Source organism: Zonotrichia leucophrys, chromosome 1A (genome assembly GCF_028769735.1).
Source record: "Zonotrichia leucophrys gambelii isolate GWCS_2022_RI chromosome 1A, RI_Zleu_2.0, whole genome shotgun sequence".
Classification (NCBI taxonomy): Eukaryota; Metazoa; Chordata; class Aves; order Passeriformes; family Passerellidae; genus Zonotrichia; species Zonotrichia leucophrys.
This window is the reverse complement of record NC_088170.1, coordinates 7,951,624-7,971,964: the sequence shown is the minus strand read 5'-3', so window position 1 is coordinate 7,971,964 and position 20,341 is coordinate 7,951,624. Positions and strand designations below refer to the sequence as shown.

Genomic DNA, 20,341 nt, shown 5'->3' with positions numbered 1-20,341 from the left:
TAGTGAAACACTGACTGAAAGACACAAATCCCCAGCTGGGACAGGGAAAGGGCCTTGTGTTTTATTCCAAACAGCTTTAGTGCTCTCCTGCCTAAAGGAAGCCCAGCCCTTACCGTGAGGGAATGTGCTGAGGCTGAGCCAGGACAAAAGCATCTCTCCTTGCTCCTCCCTTCTCCTGCTCACATATCAGACTTGGCAGCACGGGGGACAGCACTCCAGAGTCAGTCAAGCTCCAGCAAAAAAACCCTCTCTTTCTATGAAAAGAAATCCCCAAAAGCTTTCACATCAATTTCTAAATGAAACTAAAGACAGACAAGCACAAGCTGGAACACCAATCTTCCTGAGAGATCTGCTTGCTCCCAAGCATGCCTCTGGCTAAGCCTACTGTGAAATCACAGCACCAGCTTCCCCTGCCTGCACACACACATGCACAACCCCCTTGGTAAAAATCCTCTGCTCCAGAAGCTCCTGAGAGCAGCAGGAACAGTGACATAAGGATTGCTACTGCCTTCCTAAAATTTTTGGTGCGTTCATCCCACTTTTGCCCCATTCCTTCAGAGACATCTGTGGTGGTGTTGAAAGCCAGTGGCTCTGCTGCTCCCCTCCCAGCACTCCAGACGTGGTTGTGCCTGCTGAGCCTCTGCTATCAATCCTCTCTTTCCAGCTGCAAGCCTTGTGACTCAGATTCTCCAGAAAAAACCCTTGGCTCAGCATCATAAGCAGGAGGGATTAAAACTCATGAAAAATGAGCTCGTACCAGCCCTTTTTATAAGTCTCTAATGGAGGGTCATATGAGCTGGTCAGACCCCCTGCCTTTGCCTTTTTCCCCCTCCCCCTTCTCTGATCTTCCTGTTATTCTTGGCCACAAACTGCTGGGCGTTTCAGCTGGGGCACTTGGATCAGGAGAGGATATCCCGTTCAAAAGCCCAAATCCCAATGTGGCCTTTTCCTGCTGGAAGCAGTTGTAACATTTTTTTTCCCCCCTTTCTTTTCTTGGTACAGTTTTCCTGACCTACATATCGCAGTGTGTTGTAACTCCTGCTCTCTCCATGACCCATATTTCCAAACTGAAAAAGCAAAACCCTGGGAGGACATGGTGCTAGAAGAGTATGGGAAGCAGGGACCCAGCCCTGTGAGGAGATCTCCAAGCAGTTGCCCAAAAGTGAGGCTGATTTAGAGGCTTCTTTTTATTCCCCTTCCCCACCCGTTCAACCCAGCTGCTTCTACTTAAGAACCAAAACAAAGCACGGCTCTCCTGCTAATTCAATTTCACATTGGGAGAGGTTTTGAACAAATTAGGCTGCTCTAGACTGAGCACTGTTCCCCTTCTTCCACAGCACACCCAAAAGGGATGCACAGCACCCTCAAAGGGATCTGTGCTCCTGACACCCCCCAGTAATGACACAGTTCTGGGATCACCCTGTCCCATCTTTAGCTGCACCCCTGGAGCTGATGGGCCACAGATGCACAGGCCTCCCCATCCCATCTCCATCTCTTTGTGCCAGCCCCCTCTATTTATTTACCCTTCATATGCTTACCCTTCATTTCCCTATTGGCAAATCAGGATTAATACAGCCAAGACCAAAAGCATTTTCCTTCCTCCAAACCCATTCTTTCCTTACTCACCTCTTCTTCTGTCATGCAAACTCCTCCTCCAGGAGCTACCAGATTCCTTCTCCCTGCTTTCCCTGCATTTAGCAAAAGCCTTTTCCATAGCACACACCAAACCCAGCCTTGTCCTTGCTGCTGCAGCAGCAGATGTGCCCAAAGCTTTGCCTTTTCAATGTGTTCATTTGGTACCTGCAGATCTCCACCTCCAGCACTGCACTTGTCAAATCTGGTCCCTTTTCTTTAGAACTGAGGGAATACAGCCCACAGTGGCTTCCTCCACTGGCAACCACAGCTGTGGTACCAATTTCAGGTGGCTAGGTCTTGTTCTAGCTCACCACAGATTTCTAACAGTAAGTAAAGCAGAGCTGAATATCTGTTCAGGTATTCTAATTTATTGTTATTATTTAATTCTGTGCAAGTCGGTTTAGGTGGTCAGAAGATCAGCAGCTGTAAAAGGGCTCAATTCAATGAACTCCCATGTCAGAAGGATGATTTCTTCTGGCTGAACATCTGTACCTTGGGCTCTGTAATTCATTCTCCCTTTTTTCCATTGAAGCTATTTCTAGGCAGCTCTGTGCTAGAAGAGTACACAACAGTGTCATTTAATAAGACACTAAGTACAATTCTAGACTCTAGATAGCTCTTAATGGAAAATCAGCTTTCTTTCCAGACTTTGATACTGTCTTCCTTCTTTTACCAAAGCATCTGAGGCTCCAGCCTGTCCTGGAGCAGCTGCCCAGGAGTGGAGAGGGCTCTGACCCAGAGCCTGGGGAGAAGCCCTCAGTGCATGCAGGGCACAGGGAGGGACCCCAGGCACCACTGCTGCCCAGCAGGTCACAGAGGAGCCAGGACTGGCAAAATCTCACCTGCAGGGATGTGGAAATATGATTTTTTTTTTAATTTTAAATGAATTTTAGAAATAGCCTTTAGATACCTTATAATTATAAAAAATTGTTGAATTGGGGTGTTGATTTACCTCTTCTTCCACCATGCCCTATCTAGTCTTAGACTGAAAGAAGAAAGGGGATCCTTTTTTCCTGTGTGTTCAGTGAAGGATTTCAGACTCTCTCACATGAAAGGCTTGGTTTGGAAATACCAAATGTGCTCAAACACACTGCGGCTGCAAAGCACTCACCTTGCAGGAGATAAAGGAATTCACCCTCAGCATAAAGCTGTGCCATGGGCATGAATGGCTTTCACTCATGGGTGTATTTCTAGGGAAAAATCAGGAAGGGCTGGATTTCCTTTTTGTTCTGTGCTCACCTCACACCAGCCAAGTCTCCTGCACAGGCTTGTTCTTCTGCTTTTTACTTCCTGCACCAACCACACAAATCCCTGCATGACCCCAAGTGTTTAATGGGCACCTCCCTGCTGATTATTTGGTGGTGCCATGGCTTAGCAGGGTAAGGAGGTCAGTGCTGGTGGTTTTCTTTCCCTCTCTCTGCTCACAATGAGCATCTTCATCCCAGTCCCCACCGAACTGTATTCAGTGGGAAATGAGGGGGAATGAGGGGCTGATGTGGGGCCATGGTGATGCTGGAGGGAAGACCTCCATGGTGGGGCCACCATCCTCCCGTTATAAGGAGTACAAGTCACCCAAAGAGGGGACAAAGGATGCAGAGAAGAGAGAAACCTGGCAATGTGGGGGGAAACCTGGAAATGAGTACTGGTCCTAACCAGCAGCAGTGCTGATCTGTTCTGAGATAACGAAAAACCAAATAGCAAATTAACTCCCTCCTTTTGGGGTTTATTTTGAAATCTCTGTGGCTTTGAATATGATGTTTGTGAAGCAAAGAGCAAGCCAGGGGGGATCACAGGCAGGGGGGATGAAGACCAGCACATAAGAAAGAGGCACAGTTTAGGATGTGCTTCTGCTTTCTGGACTTCATCCCAAACCATGGTGTTGATTCCCCAGCACTCCAGGTCCAATTTTGATCTGCCCTTTACATCTTACACTTAATATTTCTAATGAGCAGCCAACAGTAAAGGCCTGGAATCATCCCACTGTGCAGGGGAAGGATCTGGGCAGAGTTTGGCACCTGCCCCAGTGCTGGGTGTCTCTAACCTTGCATATCTACTTGTCCAGCAAGGACAGGGAGGAAAAGTGGTGATCTTTGGCTAAAAATGCCTTGTCAAGCTCTGATTCCCTTAGGGGATTATATCCACAATAGCTTGGAGATTCATATTCCACAGTTTAGTGCAAAAAGTACCTAAGGATCCCTTTGAGAGAGATAAAAACTCAGTTTAGAGACCCTGGATTTTCCAAAGAACCTCAAAGGGGCCTCCAGTTTTTTACCCTATTCTTACAATTTTGTTAAAAATAGCAAGGACTGTTTGGTGTGAGGTGTCACAGACATCTTTTATGAAAAATCCTTTCCTTGGGATTTTTCCTCCTGAGAAGCTGAGAGACCTCAGGAACAAAATGTAAACATTGATTATCTGCTGCTGTGGAATGCAACAGGTGGATCTGTGATTGGTCTCATGTGGTTGTTTCTAATTACTGGCCAATAACAGTCCAGCTGGCTCGGACAGAGAGTCTGAGACACAAGCCTTTGTTATCATTCCTTCTTATTCTATTCTTAGCTAGCCTTCTGAGGAAATCCTTTCTTCTCTTCTTTTAGTATAGTTTTAATATAATATATATCATAAAATAATAAATCAAGCCTTCTGAAACATGGAGTCAAATCCTCATCTCTTCCCTCAACCTAAGACCCCTGTGAACACCATCACAGTGAGGTGTCCTGCACAAAACCCAAAGATACTTTCTCTAAAATGAGACAGCTAGAAATCAGGAATTTAAATCTGTTTCTCAATCCCCTACCAGTAAATGGCCCACATGTCCAGAAGAGCTGAGCAGTCGTGGCTCACATGGCAGAGCCAAGACAGTGCTATGTAGTCTGGCAGCAAAATGAAGTGAGCCACAAACCTGGAAGCCCAAATGACCCATTTTTTCACAAACCATGGTTTCCTGACCTGGTTGTTCACAACTGCAAAAAAATCCATGTGTGTATCCAAAGCTTGCATCTTAAAAAAAAAAAAAAATCCAGGCTGGAAAATTCACCATGAGAATGTGAAGGGAGAGGATTGAGGTTTCTCCTCCCTCCAAAATGACTAATGCAAAGTTTTCAGGACGCTGACAGAAAGAGCTAAGAAAAACAGCAGTGAAGAGCCACAGCAGTCATATTGCACACAAATGATGCACAGCATCCCACAACCCTCCTCAGAGGCTGGGAGGGAGCAGGTGGCAATTGAGCCAATGTTTTGGTTCTGTAAAACCTCTCAAGTGGAGCAACAGGCATCAGCTCCAAGAATATCAGCACTTCCCTGCAGCACAGCAGGGAGAGTGAGGTCTCCTGCCTGCAGGCTGCTGAAGCACACACAACACGTTTCAGATCCCTGAGATAAGTGAAGCTGACAATGCCATGTTTTGACTGGAAAGAAGCCTCCAGCATTAGAAGGAGAAGTGGTGAAAGGATGTATTTCCTCCTTCCACCTCCTCCCCACCCTGTAATCTGTGCACATTTTGGGAGCCACGTGTGAATTTTCAGCTTTTCGATGTGCTGTAAAATTAGAAGAAGCAAAAGCCTCAAGTGCTTGAGAAATGAGACAAAGGCTGTTTTCAAATCAAACAAGGGAGAAATCACAATACAACTTCTGAGAGGATCAAAGGAATGTTCATGTCACCCTTCTGAGGTGCACTAAGAGGCCTTTTGGGAAGCCCTTGTTAGTCACTGCAATTGGCCACCTGGCTGCCGTGATTGATGTTTTTACAGATATAACCCTTAGCAGGACTGGATGCTGTTTTATCTATGAGCACTGAAGTAAAACAAACCTTTCCAGAAACACTGCTGGCCACACAAAGAAACAACTAGAATCATACATGTGCACTTGCTCAACTGTCTTTACAACAGACCTCTCGAGAGTCTTCCTCAATACTCAGGGCCTCTCAAGTACTCAAGTCCAGCTATAAGAGGGAGGAGAGATCAGCTGGTGTAATGTGATGTAGAGAGAGGCAGGAGGGCAGTGTGTGAGGATGAGGGAGACTCAGGAACCACAGAATCACACACTCCTTGAGGATGGGAGGCACCTCTGGAGGTCCTCTGATCCAGCCACCCTTGCTCAAGCAGAATCACTTAGGGCCAGTTGCCCTGGATCGTGTCCAGACGACTTTGGAATATTTCCAAAAAGGGAGACTCTGCAACCCCTCTTGGCCACCTGTGCCAGTGCTCAGTCTTCCTCATGGTAAAAAAGGTTCCCAATGCCCAGGACACTTCTGCCACCTGAACTGAGCATCAGGTAGTCCAAAAGTTGTCCCTGTACCACAGACAGATGGGACCTGCTGCCCTCAGGCTCCACTGAGACCTGTCAGCTAGAGGAGAACACCAAACTCTGGTTCCCTCCTAGGTTTGAGGGCACTGTACTCCTTGAACAGGTATTTCTTGCAAACCATTAGACATGAGCTCCTCCCTGTGTTGTCCTGTTTTATCCCTTCTCTTTTTCTGGTTCCCTGTTCCAGGCCTTTTTTTCCTTGTTAGCTAAAGCAGCTTTCTCATCTCTGTTTCCCAGCAAGACAACCAGACCTGCCAGCTCTATTCCCACTCTCCCTCTCTGTGTTTCTACTTTCACTGCCCTTCTTCATTTTGCCTTCCTCCCCAATCTGGCCACCAGTCATCCTTCCGCTGATTCAGCTCCACATTTAATCACCTGCTCCTATTCCCCACTCTGGTGCTGCTTCACTCATGCTCTGACAGCACAGTCCAGTGCTCCAGAAGACAAGAGCTGTCTAAAATCCTGTTTTCTGGTCCTTTTTAGCATCCCCTACCTCTGGGACAACAACAGACTGCTCTTCCTCTGCACCAGAAACAGCACATGAGTCACCCAGGGAAGATAAATCAGGATCATCCCAGAAATTCCCTGCCTGGCCAGAGGGCTGAGCTTTCTGCCAGACCTCAGCACCACTGGTGGAGCATGACAGCATCCCAATAAAGATAATAATTAATTAACCATCTTTCACACTCTGACCCTCTGGTTTTCTCCAGCTTCCTGATTCTGGGAAGGCAGGATCTCAGCAATGCCCACACCATCTGTCTTTTGTCTGCAGAAGAATTTATCCCCGTTTACAGAGGCCAGCAAGGAAACTGGGTCTGTTTAGCATTCTCACCTAGTTACAGTCAGTACTGTCTGTGCTGCTACTGCAAATAAATATGTGCCTCCTGCCTAGTCTTCAGGAACGATGCTGTGTGCCAATTTATTTTTTAAAAAAATATTCCATTGAAAAACATGATTGCTTCAAATCTGGGGAATGTTTTATGGAGACTTTCGACTCCCTTAATTGGTAAATAATGCTACATGTGCCTTGTTTATTGTTTATTGTTTAGTGCAAGAAATGGCAACAGTGGTTTAAATGCTTGGTCCAGAGGGAAGTGGGAAGTTTCCAGCCCCACACCTCAGCCTGATGTCCCTCTCTATCGTGTTTTTTATCATGTTTTTTCCTCTGTGCTGCCTAACATGGGGGGAGTGTTCTCACATTACAGGCTCTCCTGATGAATAGGTCAGGCAGGAGAGCAGGAACCACGAGCCAGTGGAAAGGATTTGGGATGGAATACCAGAGAACTGAGTCAGTCCATTCCTGCATCCCACTTCAAGTAAACCTCTTCTCTTGGCTGCCTCTCAGCTTCTTCATAGAAGCAAAATATGGATCGCAGCCTTCTCTGCTCCTCGCCAGGTGCATGGAGCTGCAGGGATGAAAACTCTGTCTCCTGGCCAGTGACCCATGACTGGGAACACTGCACTGAGAAATTCATGGAAATTTGGGGGAGAGATGAAAGCAGAAGCAGGAGGTCCCCAGAAGTTTGGACCCTGGAAGCAGGCAGCAGGGTGGGAGAGGATGAGGGAGCAAGGGAAGGAAGGAAAATCAAGAGCACAGAGCAGAGGGGCAGTGGGACAAGCAGGAGACATGTCACATCCACACTGTGGCTGTTCTTATGAGCAGGGGTTAAAGGGAGGAATTAGCTGGGAGCAAGAACAACAGAGGTCAGGAGAGGAGGGAAGGAACATTGGTTGTTCACGCGGGAGCCAGTTTAGGACTGGTTTTGATTGTGAATTTTCTCATTCTTCATCCCATTTGGTTTTAAAAAATCCTGTCCTCATGATTTCTCCTGGGAAAGCAGTCAACAATACAGCAGCTGACTGAACATCTTTCCTGAGACTGAGACTAAACTTTCCTTTTGTGTATCCTCTGTCCCAGGCTTTGACTCCTGGCTGCTCGTGATGTGCCATGTGAAACACTCCCCCTCTGCCTTTTTGCACTGCAATGCCAGCAGGCTGCTCCAGCCTCCCACTGCTCCCTTCTCCAGCCCCTCCTCTTCTAACAAAACCATGCTGATGTCACTTCTCATCCATCCCTCCTGCTCTGCCAGGCAGGGAACCCAGGGACAGCAGTGCAGGAAGCCTCACTGTGGTACTTCCATCACACACCTGTGCTGATAAACTGATGGCACCACCCCTGCCATGGTGTTTTCTAACCTGAACAGCTGGCTGGATGCTCTTCCTTTTTTCCCTGTAACAGGCAAAATTGGCGTCTGTCTTTTACTACCAAGCCTGTAACCTAAAGACCCACTGTGGGAATGAAAAGGCAGCAGAAGAAGGTGGCCTTGTGGTCAGAGTTTCTAACCTCCATCTACCTTGCACTGAGACAAAAAGCTCCCCTCTAGCATTTTCTGGGGGTTATTCTAGCAGTTATACTTCTGTGCCTGTTTTTAATCTTCCCTGACACTTCTGCAGCAATGCACATGCCCCAAAGATTTAACTTGTCCCAGCTGAGCTGTTTCAGAGCTCATAATGTGAAAACAGGAGAAAAAAACCTGCTGTCTGCCTTGACAGTGCAGGCTCTCTGCAGCCCCTGATGAAAGCACAAACAGCACAAAAAGGTACCCAGCCAAGTGACTAACTGCTTCAGCTGGGAACCAGCCAGAACTGGGAGTAAACATTTGGGCTGGAGATTAGGAAATCTACACCATGGAGGATGTCACAGGCCATTGTCTGGGATTCTGCCCCTGGTGTTTAGGAGAGATGAGGTAAGTAACTGAAACGGGGAAACCAAAGCAAAAATAACGGTGTCCCAAGAAAGGCCCTAATCTGATTAATGTTGTGTTTGGCTCCTGATCCCCTTCTTCACTTTCAATGTGTCAGGGGATGGGTTAAGGGATGGGAACCTGATCCTGAGAGTTCCTTTTGGCAGAGGAAATCAGGGCGGGTGTTTTAGTGAGCGTGTTCTGGGAGGTGCAGGGATTTTTGCTTCCCTGGGAAGGAGCAGGAGGGAGAGGAGGGAGAGCTTGTGCCTGGCCAGGCCTCACTAGACCCCTCTCCTCCCTCTGCTCCTGCTCACTCTGCCACCCTCAGAGGGGAGAGATAAAGAGAGCAGGAGGGAGACAGCTCGTTTCCCAACACTTGTTTCATTCAAACACCCTTATTTTTGGTACTGTTACACCAAAGCTGCAAACAGCTCAAGTGGTGGATGGTGCTAAAGCTCTGTCCTGGGCATGTTCCCAGCTGGAGAGATATCCCAGGGCTGCAGCCCACCAGGGAGAGAGAGCTTTGCCTTTGTTTTCCTGGATCTCAGCTGTCCTGCCAGGGTGTGCAGGGCAGGTTCAATGAGGGCTTTTTCCACCTCCCTCCCAAAACAGAGGCTGTGCTTGTACATTTACCACCCCTCCACATGAGCATTTTCCCTCTACTCCATACAATGCAAGCTTTCCCTGCATTAGCATCTCTATTACATCTACAGAAGTATTTTTGATATTTATAGCTACAGCCTTCCTCTTTGTTTTATACCTGTGCTTTCTTTTTCAGTATTTGTTCAGGGATATGTCAACAGGCAAAAGGCCAACCCCAAAATGGGGCTTGTACCATCCCCAAAATGGGGTTTGTACCATCCCCAAAATGGGGTTTACTTGCTCAGAAATAAACTTAGCTATATTTTCTAAAGGCTAACTAAATCACACACTCTTCAGAAGGCAAAAGTAGCTTTGTTTCAATAGGTGAAGGACATTGCAGATATAAAAATTAATGGGGAATCTGTTTCTGGGGTGGGTGGGGGGAGGAGAAAGTTCTATTTCCTCCAAATCTTAGAGGTTTTAGACTGAGTTTTAAATGCAGGAGGATAAATGGAGTGTGAAAGATTGCCTAGCCTCTAATTTTTCCTGTGTTTACATCTGGGTTTTATGTTATAGTCAATACTCTTAAGCCTATTTGAAAATTAATCTCCAGTGAACAGGTGAGTAGATAATGGAGTGGTGATTCCTCTGTCTCCATTTATCTTTGCACTTATAGAGTTAATTGAAAATAGGAACTCAGCACCATTTTTCAAGGCACACGCTATTAGAAAGCACTGGTGTCACGCAGCAATTTGTCTTTGGGTTCACTGGCACTTCATAAAGGCTACAAGTTACAGGATATACAAGCCCTTAGCTTTGCACAGAGACCAGAACTGATAGAATAACCTAGCTGTCTCTCTTCACATTTATCACACTTGCCTTAAGTTAACAAACCTGCCATCATCCTTCCTTTTTCTTTGGGTTTTGGTCTGAGTCGCCGCACAATATCCAGGAATAAAAACACTACTTTTCAATTATCATTTTTGGTGTAAGAAATAGGAAGCTGCAAAACTCTACCCAGACAAAACTGAGGAGAGAAAAGAGTGTTTATAAAGACCTACTCTGTTGGTGCCTTTCTTAGCCTGCATTTCCCATCTAGACCTATAATGGCAGCATCAGATCTCAGAGTGACAATCCCAATGGATCAAAGGGCATGAAGGAAGCAGCTGGTGGGACTGGAAAAGAGGGAAAAGAGACACATCCACAGAGCTTCTTTCTGCTTCCTCCCCTTGCCCTATCTGTAGCTGTGCATCAAATCCAAAGCAAGAGATATCAAAGCATGAGTGATTCCAGACATTCAGAATGGGTGGCAATCCCGGCTCAGGGAATAGTCCTGCAGGGAGTGACCCAATGTAAAAGCAGATTGCAAACCAAGAGCAGAACCTTGAGGATGAGGTGGTGCCTGAACCACCATGGATTGCCTTTATAAATCTTGTGAAACCTCAGATCATGATTGAAAATGGCTAAGAAAATGATTTATAGCATTTGGCACAAATACCTCCACGTGCCTAAGATAAGGCACGTGATTACACACAGCTGTGCCAGAAGCTGTATTATTCATTTGAGCTTCCTAAAAGAAAAAAAAATCAGTAAGAAAACACAGAATTGTGTTTGCAAAGAGTTCCATTTTCTGTGAAACAAACTTGAGCCCTAACATTGCTACGTCCGTAGGAAATTACTTTGATTACAAGAAAAACAATTGTTGCCAGCAAAACACGTGGTTTCACAGTTTGTCATTTGACAAAAGAACAGCCTCAAAACACTTTGCAAGGTGTAACAATGAAGATAGAGACAGGTTTTCTTAACACCTGAAATTGCCATTAGGTCTTAAAAAAGAATGGTCCCCTTCTGCAGCCCCCACTGAAATGCTGGATTTGCAGGAGCACAGATGGAGCAAAAAGGGTCTCCCAATTCCATGTCCAGTTTTCCTCATGAGAGTTTAAAGATGGTTTGGAAGGGGGAGATTTAAAGCAAAGTTTTATGAAGGAAATAAAGCATTTCCTTTATTCAACTGCCAGTTTTTACAGGAGTGATACCAAGGGATGGAATATGAAAGGATGGTGTATGTCTTATCGTTGGGGGTGGAGGAGGATGGAGAGAAGGGCTCTGCTGCCTGAATTTAGCAACAGTCATGTCTCATGGAATTAATATTTTTATCCCTTTCTCAGTTGAAATCTTCACCTTTATGATCATTAATGGTAGGTTTTTTTCCTGCTTTGTAAACTGAGGAACACTGTTCCCTTTTTCCAGCTCTTCTTTCTTTTTATGCTCTTGGACAGTACAGGAACAGACAAGAATAAAAACAAGCAGCCCTTTCAAGTTCAGAAATTAAAACTCCAAAGGCAGATCCCCCCCTAGTGCTACAGAACCCCTTCCCAAGTCTGCCTGTGTGTCACAACACATATATATATCTAAAGATGATCAGGTCTTGGGAAGTGTGGGAGCTGGCATGACTTAAATGCCATGGAAGAAGGGGTAGATATTGCCCTGGTTTTGGCTGGGATGGAGTTAATTTTCTCCCTAGCAGCTGGTACAGTGGTGTGGTTTGGATTCAGGGTGAGAAGAATGTTGATAACACAAGGATGTTTTAGCTGGTGCTGAGCAGTGCTCGCTGCAATTAGGGACTTCTCAGTGTCTCGTACTCTGGAGAGCAGGACACAAGGAGCTGAGAGGGAGCATGGCCAGGACAGTGGCCTGAGCTGGCCAGAGGTATGTTCCACACCACAGAACCTCATGGTCAGTGCAGAAACTGGTAGGAGCTGGCCAGGAGCCAGCCCTGCTCAGGGATGGGCATCAATCAGCAGGTGGGAACAACTGTCCTGGGAATTACTTGTTTCTTTTGGGTTTTATTTGCATTTTCACTTGCATTTTCATTACAATTAGTAATAGTAGTAGATATTCTCCTGTTTTCATTGTTAACCTGTTAATATCTCAACCCACTGTGCTCACCTGACAGCATGCTCTTAGGAGGCACAGAAATCATGGGCTGAGAAAGAAAGGACCCCACCAGCAAAGCCTTTGCATTTCAGAAGGGCTTTGGTGTGGTTTTACAGATGTTTTAATACACCCACACAACCCAGAAAAAGCTGTGGGAATAGTGATGGTGCAGCTTGGAGCCCAGACATGGAAAGAGTCCTGAAAAAAGTGAGGAGCCACATTCTGATTCTGCTGCAGTGAACTCCCAGTGACTCTGTAGGGGCACAGTTCCACCCTGGATGCCACCTTAAATAATGGCAATGACAGCAGGCATTACATGCACATGATGTAAGCTTAGAGGAGTTAGAACCTTTGTGATTGATGACATAACTAAGCACATGAGGAGGAAACTTTCCATAGGGAAAGGCTGTTCTGTAATTATCCTCTCTGCAGGCATTTCATCTTCTTTTGAAACACCTGGAATTAGACAGTGTTAAAGACAAGGCAAGCTGTGCTGGAATAGACACAATCATTAGCAGAGCAAAACAAGGTCTTTTCTACTTCATTCCTGTGTGTTATTAAAGTGTGCTAATAAGAAAGGCCATAACTGACAAACACCTCCTTTCTTTCTTCCCAGCCCTGACTCACTGCTTTCAACCAGTCCCTCCTACGAAGGAGGGAAATTTCTAACATGGAGATTCCTGCTAAGCACCTTCCTTAGACCTCTTGCCACTTCCTAAGAGCTGATTGCCTCAGAATGAGCTCAGCTGAAGCTGTGAGGGCTTGGAGAACATCCCAGGTGTGCCAGGGATCCGATGGTGAAGGGCAAGGCTGTGCCCAGCCCCCGCAAGAGTTCTGAGTGGAGTTTGGAGTCTCCGGATGCCACCTAGAGGATTATCCTTGTCCTTGTGCTCTCTGCGGCTTTTCCTTAGGAAAAGTGCTTTTGCACCTTTCCCAGGCCCTGCAGGGTGTGAGGAACATCTCGTGGGCTCCTGCCAGCTTTGCTCCTGTGGGCAGGAGCATCCACACGCTGGTGGAGCCATGCAGAAGGATGCAGAATCACCAGTGGGACCTGCCTGGGGTCCCGTCACACCTCATGGCCAGCCCCAGGTCGTGTCTCACACTCCCTTTTCCCTCCTGGAGCTCCAGCCACCTCCAGAGAACCACAAGTAATATTTAGAAATCACCCCACGTACCAGAGGGTGACCCAGACCTGTCCCTCTCTGAATTTCCTGTGGGCCATGTGTTTGCAGGATGCTGGTTCAGAGCCACTGAGGGTTCTGAATAAGGGCTCTGACTAAGAAATAAGATTTATAAATGATGCAGGAGCCAGTCCACCTCTTTGTACCTCCTGCTTAGGTGTGCAAATCAGTGTCATCAGCTGCAGAACTGATCCACCTAAGAGGAGGAGCCCCATCTCTCAGTATCTGAGTTTTCTGTGACAGTTTTCTGTGCAGAACCAACTAAATGCCAGCACTGCCCTGTCCCTGACAAGCTCTTGGTACCTAAACCACCCAGAGACATCTTCAGAGTAAGCACTTGGGGTGTGATTGTGAGGGGATGCCCAGAGCTCAGGGGGATGAGATACAGCCCTGCAAAGATAACATGGGGTGGTGATGTTTATTCCAGCCACAGCTGGATTTGTGTTTGCTGTGGCTGGAGAGCCCTTTGAGGCCTTGAGGACCAAAGCTGAAGCTTCAGGTTCTGCAGGAACTCTGCCTGACTGCATGGTCTGGAAACAAATGACCAGTTAATAGCTCTCAGCTCTGTTCCCAGATTCTTTATGCCCTTTAGAATTCAGTAGCACAACAAATCTGGAATTTGGCTGTTTGCTAATATTTCTTTAGAATTTCTTTTTTTTTTTTTTTTTAGACTATCCACTCCTTGTGAGTGGGGGCTGAATTTTGTTGATCGAAAGGGAGAAAGAATTTAATGACCTTTAAGACATGTTTTTAAGACATATTTTTAAAACATATTTTTAAGCTCTTCCGAAATCGAAGACCTGGTGCCGAAATTAGTATGTGAATGTGTTTGGTATATTTATGCCCTTCTGGTCTATGAAACCTGCAAAATTTCTCTGTCTTGCCATGTCCCCACTTTAGGTGCAAGAGGAAGTTAAACCTTATCCCTTCTGTCCTCATGGCAGAAAGCCTCTGGGAAATAGGAAATTTACCTACTGGTTGTTTGCATGGGATTTGCCATTGTATGAAAGGCAGTGTTTTTGTTGACTGTGATCATTTCTCAGGCAAGAATTGCTTAAAAGAAAAGAGAATGAAAATACCAGGCAAGAATGAGGAGACTGCCCAGATCATCTTCAACTTCCATCTTCACTGACACCGCAAAATAAATTGTGGTAAAAGCAGTCAGAACAGAGATACCACCTCAGCTGTAAATTAAACCCGTCTTCTGTACTTTACTGGTGGCCATCAGACTTTGTTGTCATGGAAATCTTTTTTTTTTTTTCAGGCCCTTTCCCTTGTTCAAGGTGATAATCATGGTTGTTTTGTCCAGGTACGACTTCTGTGCTGTCTGTCTTTTGCTGCTCTGCCTTACAGGACATTTTCCACTTCCTTTTTGGCTTTTTTTGCCTGCCTGTAGGTTTGGCTGTGGGCATCTTTCCCCAAGTCCAGCAAGGAGCACAGTTCAGCCATCTAAAGCAGAAACCAGAGACAGCAGCCAGGTCTCCTGCTAACTTCAGCTTGGATTTCATACTCAGTGAAGGCATCCAGGAATTTTAAGGGTAAATCCATCTTAAATTTGGCTGGGTGGCAGAAGGGGCTAAGTTTTCAAATGCCTCTCACCAGGGTATGCTGCCAGGAGTGGGTTTCAGCACTGTGAAAAAAGGTTTAGTTCCCAGTATTCTGCATGCTGAGCTCTTCTGAACATCCGGGCCCCTGTTTGCTCTTCTCAGTGGGGTTTGAGCTTCTCTGAAAAATTTCATCCCATATATTAGATTTCCCATGTCTATAGGAAAGGACAAGGAAAGGAAACCAAGTTTTGGTTTATCCAACTTCTCTGAAAGATCTCACCCTATATATTAGATCTTCCTTGTCTATAGGAAAGGACAAGGAAAGGAAACCAAGTTTTGGTTTATCCAAAGGGAGGTTTTCGATACATAGATCAAGGATTTTCATTTGGGAATTTCACGTAAGACATCAGCTTGAAATTTTCTAGAATACTATTAAAGCGAAAGTTTCAGGAAACACATTCTGAACAGTGATGCAGATCTCAGACTAATTTGCTACTTGAGATTATGAAACTTAATTGCTAGCAAGAGGTTGGGGAAGAGGTTGGAGATTAATGAAGAGCGGAACATTGCACACTGGAGAGCAGAACAATGGTATTTAATGAGTGCTCCTTTCTTCTCCAAAGCACTTTACAGCCATTAACTAATTAACAATATAATTTGCAGGTAGGAGTACAAAAGTGTAATTCAGAGCACAATGTGGTGATGGTTTCAGGGGAACTGCTGTTCAATTGTAAATCTCTCACTAGGTGTGTGGGAGTAAATTATGCAGATATTTCCAGGGGATATTTTTCTTCCGCCCCCTTTTTCCCCAGGCAAGAAACATTTCATCAGGGGATGTAGAAACCAAAACACCACGCTGCAGTTTAACACTTTCTCACATGTGTTTTCATAAGAGAAAGCACTTTAGCAACCAGTTCTATTGTCCCCAAGGACTGTAGGTGTGCAAGATGGGCCAGGAAAATCATTTGCATCTTTCTCTTTTGGTGGTGCCTGGAGATGAGGCCTCCTAATCCTTCTCTCACTGCACAGATCCTCCTCATTGCCAGCTAAACATCAGATGTGTCCCTCTGGTGTCACCCTGTCCCTCTGGGCACGACTGAAGTAATTCAGGTAAAACTGAGGCAGGGAAATTCACACCTACAGACAGGTCTGACCCCATTCTTCCATCCCTTTGCTCACCTCCTGCCATCCCATAAGGGAAGGTTGCTTTGGGATTAGGATCTGAGGCTGGGTTTGATCCTGGTTATCTCTGTCCTGTTCTGGTCAACCAGAACACTGTAATGCATTGCACTGAGATCCAGCAATGTGCTTTTAATTTAGGCCACCAAAGGCAGCAAGGAATAAATATCGACATATTAGAACCCAGCCATGGGGTTTTGTGGACATTGGAGCCTCCAGAATGGAAGAAGCAGAGTTTTCACTGCTGCTTTTGACTCCTCAGTCATGCTGAGAGACAACCAGCACAAAAGTAGGCTTTTCCTTCTACTTCCCAACCACTTTATACAGATATATTCCATCTCCATTTGCTCCTTTTTGATGTGGACACAGAATGGTTCTGCTCTGTTTTCTGGGAGAGTCTCAAATTCAAAAAGCAGGTCCAATGCAACTATTTTTCCTTTTTTCTTTCTTTTTTTTCCCCTGCCACTGGCAAGGTTGGTGCTCCATGCCAGCTCTTCTCTTCCAAGGTTTGTGGCTTGCCTCTGGCTGTTACATTTAGACCTTGGCTCTCCTGGGAGACATCCATAAATCCTTGCCTCCTCTGCTAAAAGTCAAAGAGAAAACTGGTAAATTTTCATTAGGCTGTCTTAGTTGTGAAGCAGAGAGTCCCTGCAAGATGGGGAGAAAGGAAAGCAGCTATTTGGGCAGGTTTATTTGAACAAAGAAAACTTTCCCTCCCAGGTCTCTCTAGCCAGGCTTTTTTTCTGACAAGCTCCAGCCCTTTCACTTATTTGTGCCATTCCAAGTACTCCTTGGGGCTCCTCAGGCAAACCAGCCAATTCCCATGGACTCTGTGTGGCATTTTAGGTGAAGGTTACACCATCCAAACGTGGCTCTGGGGAACCTGCACCCTCCTGGCTGCTTAGGTTGGAAATCAGGTTGGAAATCAGGCTTCATCCTGTGGGCACCTGAGCTGTTGGGCTCTTGCTAAGAACCTTCACTGGCAGAAATGGGAATACCAACAGTCAGGACCCAGGACATCCCTCTGGCTGTCCTGAGCAGCCAAGAGCCCTGCCAGGGGGCTCAGAGACCCTGGCACAGAGCCCAAGATGCCTGTGGGTTTGATTATGAGCATATTACCAACCTTAGATGAAGATCTGCAAGCCATGACAAATTAAGCAGAATGACAGTGAATTTATCAGTAGGTGAAAAAATAGATTTTGGGGTTTTTAGAATAGGGGTTCAGGAGGCAAGATGGAGGGATCTGGGCTTGTCCAGCCTTTCTCCTTCTTCTTCCTGGCCTCCATCTTCTGCTGTGATGTTGGCACTTGTGGATTGGTTTAGAGTAGAAGCTCACTGTCTAACATAGGTGATAGGTATTGGAAAGTAATTTGTTCCCCAAAACAAAATGAAGGTCAGCTATAGAGAAGCCTTTTAAATGGAAGAAATAAATAGTAAGAATCACATTTGGTAATTCAGAATTTTTTTTTTTCCTTACTGCTCCACCAAGAGACTACAGAGGGTTATGGAAATAGCAGGATTAGCTTTTCTACCAAGAGTTAACAGTGCATTCTCCTTGGGATGACATTCTGCTCCAGAAATTTGACTTAGGGCTTGTTCAGGTACCACAGTGCCATGCAGACACATGCTGAAGGAAGTTGGCTGCAGGAATCTCTCTGCACAAACTTGGCAGTCAAAGCCTGCAGAATTCCAGTCATGCTGCCAGTAATGTTCTGCTTTGAAATGAAAGCAAGACTTCATGCTGAGAGGACCTGATAGCTGCTGCCAACTTGACAGTGGGGAAAGCTCAGGTTTAAATATCATCCTGAACTGAAATTGAAACAAATGCATTGCTATGAATATAAGCAATTTATACCAGGTAAACCCCATGAACTCTAAAGATAAATACCCACCTACCTTCCATTTCAGCTAGTTCTGCCCTATGACCTGTAAAAATTATGTTGGGGGATTTTTTTTTTTTGTGCAAGATTGGGAAGCAGAGAAGGAACTTAGAGGGGAACTCCTGTGTTATAATCACATTTCTGTATTTAAGGATTACTTAAGTTTGCACCTGAAATAAAGACTCAGCAGCACCTACAGATGAAATTGCAGAGGATGTTCTCCCCATGAGCCACAGTTCATAGTCTGTGAGCAAGGAATTGGTTATAGCTCAGTGATAGTGCAAGCTTTTATGCAGCCTTTGAATCTGCAGTTTGACCTAATGAGCAGAAATAAAGTTCCACATATACATAGTTCTTCTGATATTACATGTTACATGTTACATATTACATATTGCATATTGCATATTACATATTACATATTTTTTGTTACTTTTAAGGAGGGGAAAAAGCCCCCAGCCCCATTTCTGCCAGAAAAGCACTGCAGCAGGGGATCTCAGCACTGGAGCGAAATGTTGCATTGCTCATCTTGCATAAGAGGGTCCAAAGGCTTTTGATCTCAACTGGATAAATGCCAGCACAATTCCTTTGTTTTGCTTGGTATTACATAACTTTATGTGGGACACTCTAAAGGTATCAGTTTTGTTCATTCAGGAGCTGTAGAGAAGTCAAAATTATTTCTTCGACACCAAAACGAGATTTGAGAGATTTCTTGAAAAGCCGCTGTTTTCAGTGTCCTACCCTCATTCTGTTTGTGCACCTTCCAGGTTACTACTCAGCAAAGAAGCAAGTCAGAATGAATATGAAAACTGCTGCAAAGAAGTCAAATTCTTGAAAGCAAGGAAAGATTGGAAACATCCACCAAGCTTCCCCAGCCTTCAAAAATTGGGTGTGCAGGCTGTGGATATTCAGGGGCATCCCACAGAGGTGTGATCCTGACAGCAGCAGTGACAACAGAAAATGCACACATTGGAATGGGGACAGGCCCAATCGGCTGGAATCCCTTTGGTGAGAAATTGTTTGCCTTAACAAATTTGGACACTGCAGAAATTGCCTAAGCCTACCAGGAGAACCTGCATTAAAAATCACTGTTCATGAGAAAGTGGCATACAGTTAAAACAAGTTGAAGTGTGTAATAAATTTCCTGGACAAGTCACTGTACAGCTGGGGCCTTTCATATTGTCACATGTTCACACACCCTCTATTTTGGGTTTAGCAGGGACACCTTACTAAGTTTCACCATCCCAGCTTTATGGGTTTGGCACACTGAATAAAAAATTTCCCAGCCCTTTCTGTGATTTTATTTTTTCAGGTACAGCATTTTGTATTTGCAGCTCTTAAGGGCATTGGGTGTCAATGTAAATTATGTAAATGGACAAAGTGAAATTATTTGGGAATATTTCCCTTTATATCAGCAGCCACTTTAGCCCTGTACATCTGCCCCACACTCAAGAATTGGGTTAATTTACATGTTACATGGAAAATTTGCAGACATATTTTCATCTCCTTCAAGTCTTTTCTTTTACTAGCTGGGCCAAATTCAGCCCTTAATTTGGGCTGTGCTGTTCCTCCCAGGTCTGTGAGCTTGCACAGGGAAAGCTGAGACAAATTTCACCCATGGGTTTGTCCACATAAAGAAAAATTTCACCCATGGGTTTGAAATATCTGCTGCATGTGAGAATGAGGGAGATGATTTAGATGTTGTCATTTTGTGCTTTCTATTCCTACTGCTAATCTGTCTGTGAGAAGAGAAAAGAGTATTAACAACACTGAAATGTGAGTGTTGCACTGGCTTCTTTTCTATGGCATTTGTTAACACACACTTTTCCATCACCTACTTTTTATTTCCCTTTTTTATTCCCCTGACTGCTTGGGATAATTGAAATTTTACAGCACATAATAATCAGTGGGTAAACCAGAAAAAGAAACCTATAAAATATACACTCTAAATTATACTGCTGCATATGGCCTTGAGATGCAGGCAGTTTAATGAACTGGTTTGGAAAGAGCTCTGTAAATGTCAGGGGTTTAGAACGACAGGAGGAGATGGATGCTGCTTTTTGTCTCAAATCTAAACAAACTCAGGCTTCTCCTGAGCAGTAAAAATTAAAATTTAACATGTCTCTGTGTGTGTGTGTTTGTGTGTGTCAGGTGTGTGCAGGAGAAGTGCTGGAAGCAATACATTATGGGCAACATCACGAGGGTTTACTGTGTTTCTTTTTTTCCTATTAAAAGCTATGAGTGTTTAGACATAAATAAAGGAATTAGTTGGGTTCCCCCCAAATGGCACAAGACACTGATTTCAGTCTGTGTCTGAACAGACTTTGTGGGCTGGGCCAGTCTGTTACAAGCCT

At 45.1% G+C, this 20,341-nt stretch overlaps 1 long non-coding RNA gene across 1 annotated transcript; it reads left to right on the top strand.

Annotated features, from left to right (window-relative positions):
* The first annotated feature begins 8,473 nt into the window (after nt 1-8,473).
* LOC135456499 (uncharacterized) lies at nt 8,474-19,407 on the top strand. Its single transcript, XR_010442561.1, has 3 exons — nt 8,474-8,687; nt 14,781-14,922; nt 18,755-19,407. It is a non-coding gene; the product is annotated as an uncharacterized LOC135456499 (long non-coding RNA).
* The last annotated feature ends 934 nt before the right edge of the window (nt 19,408-20,341 follow it).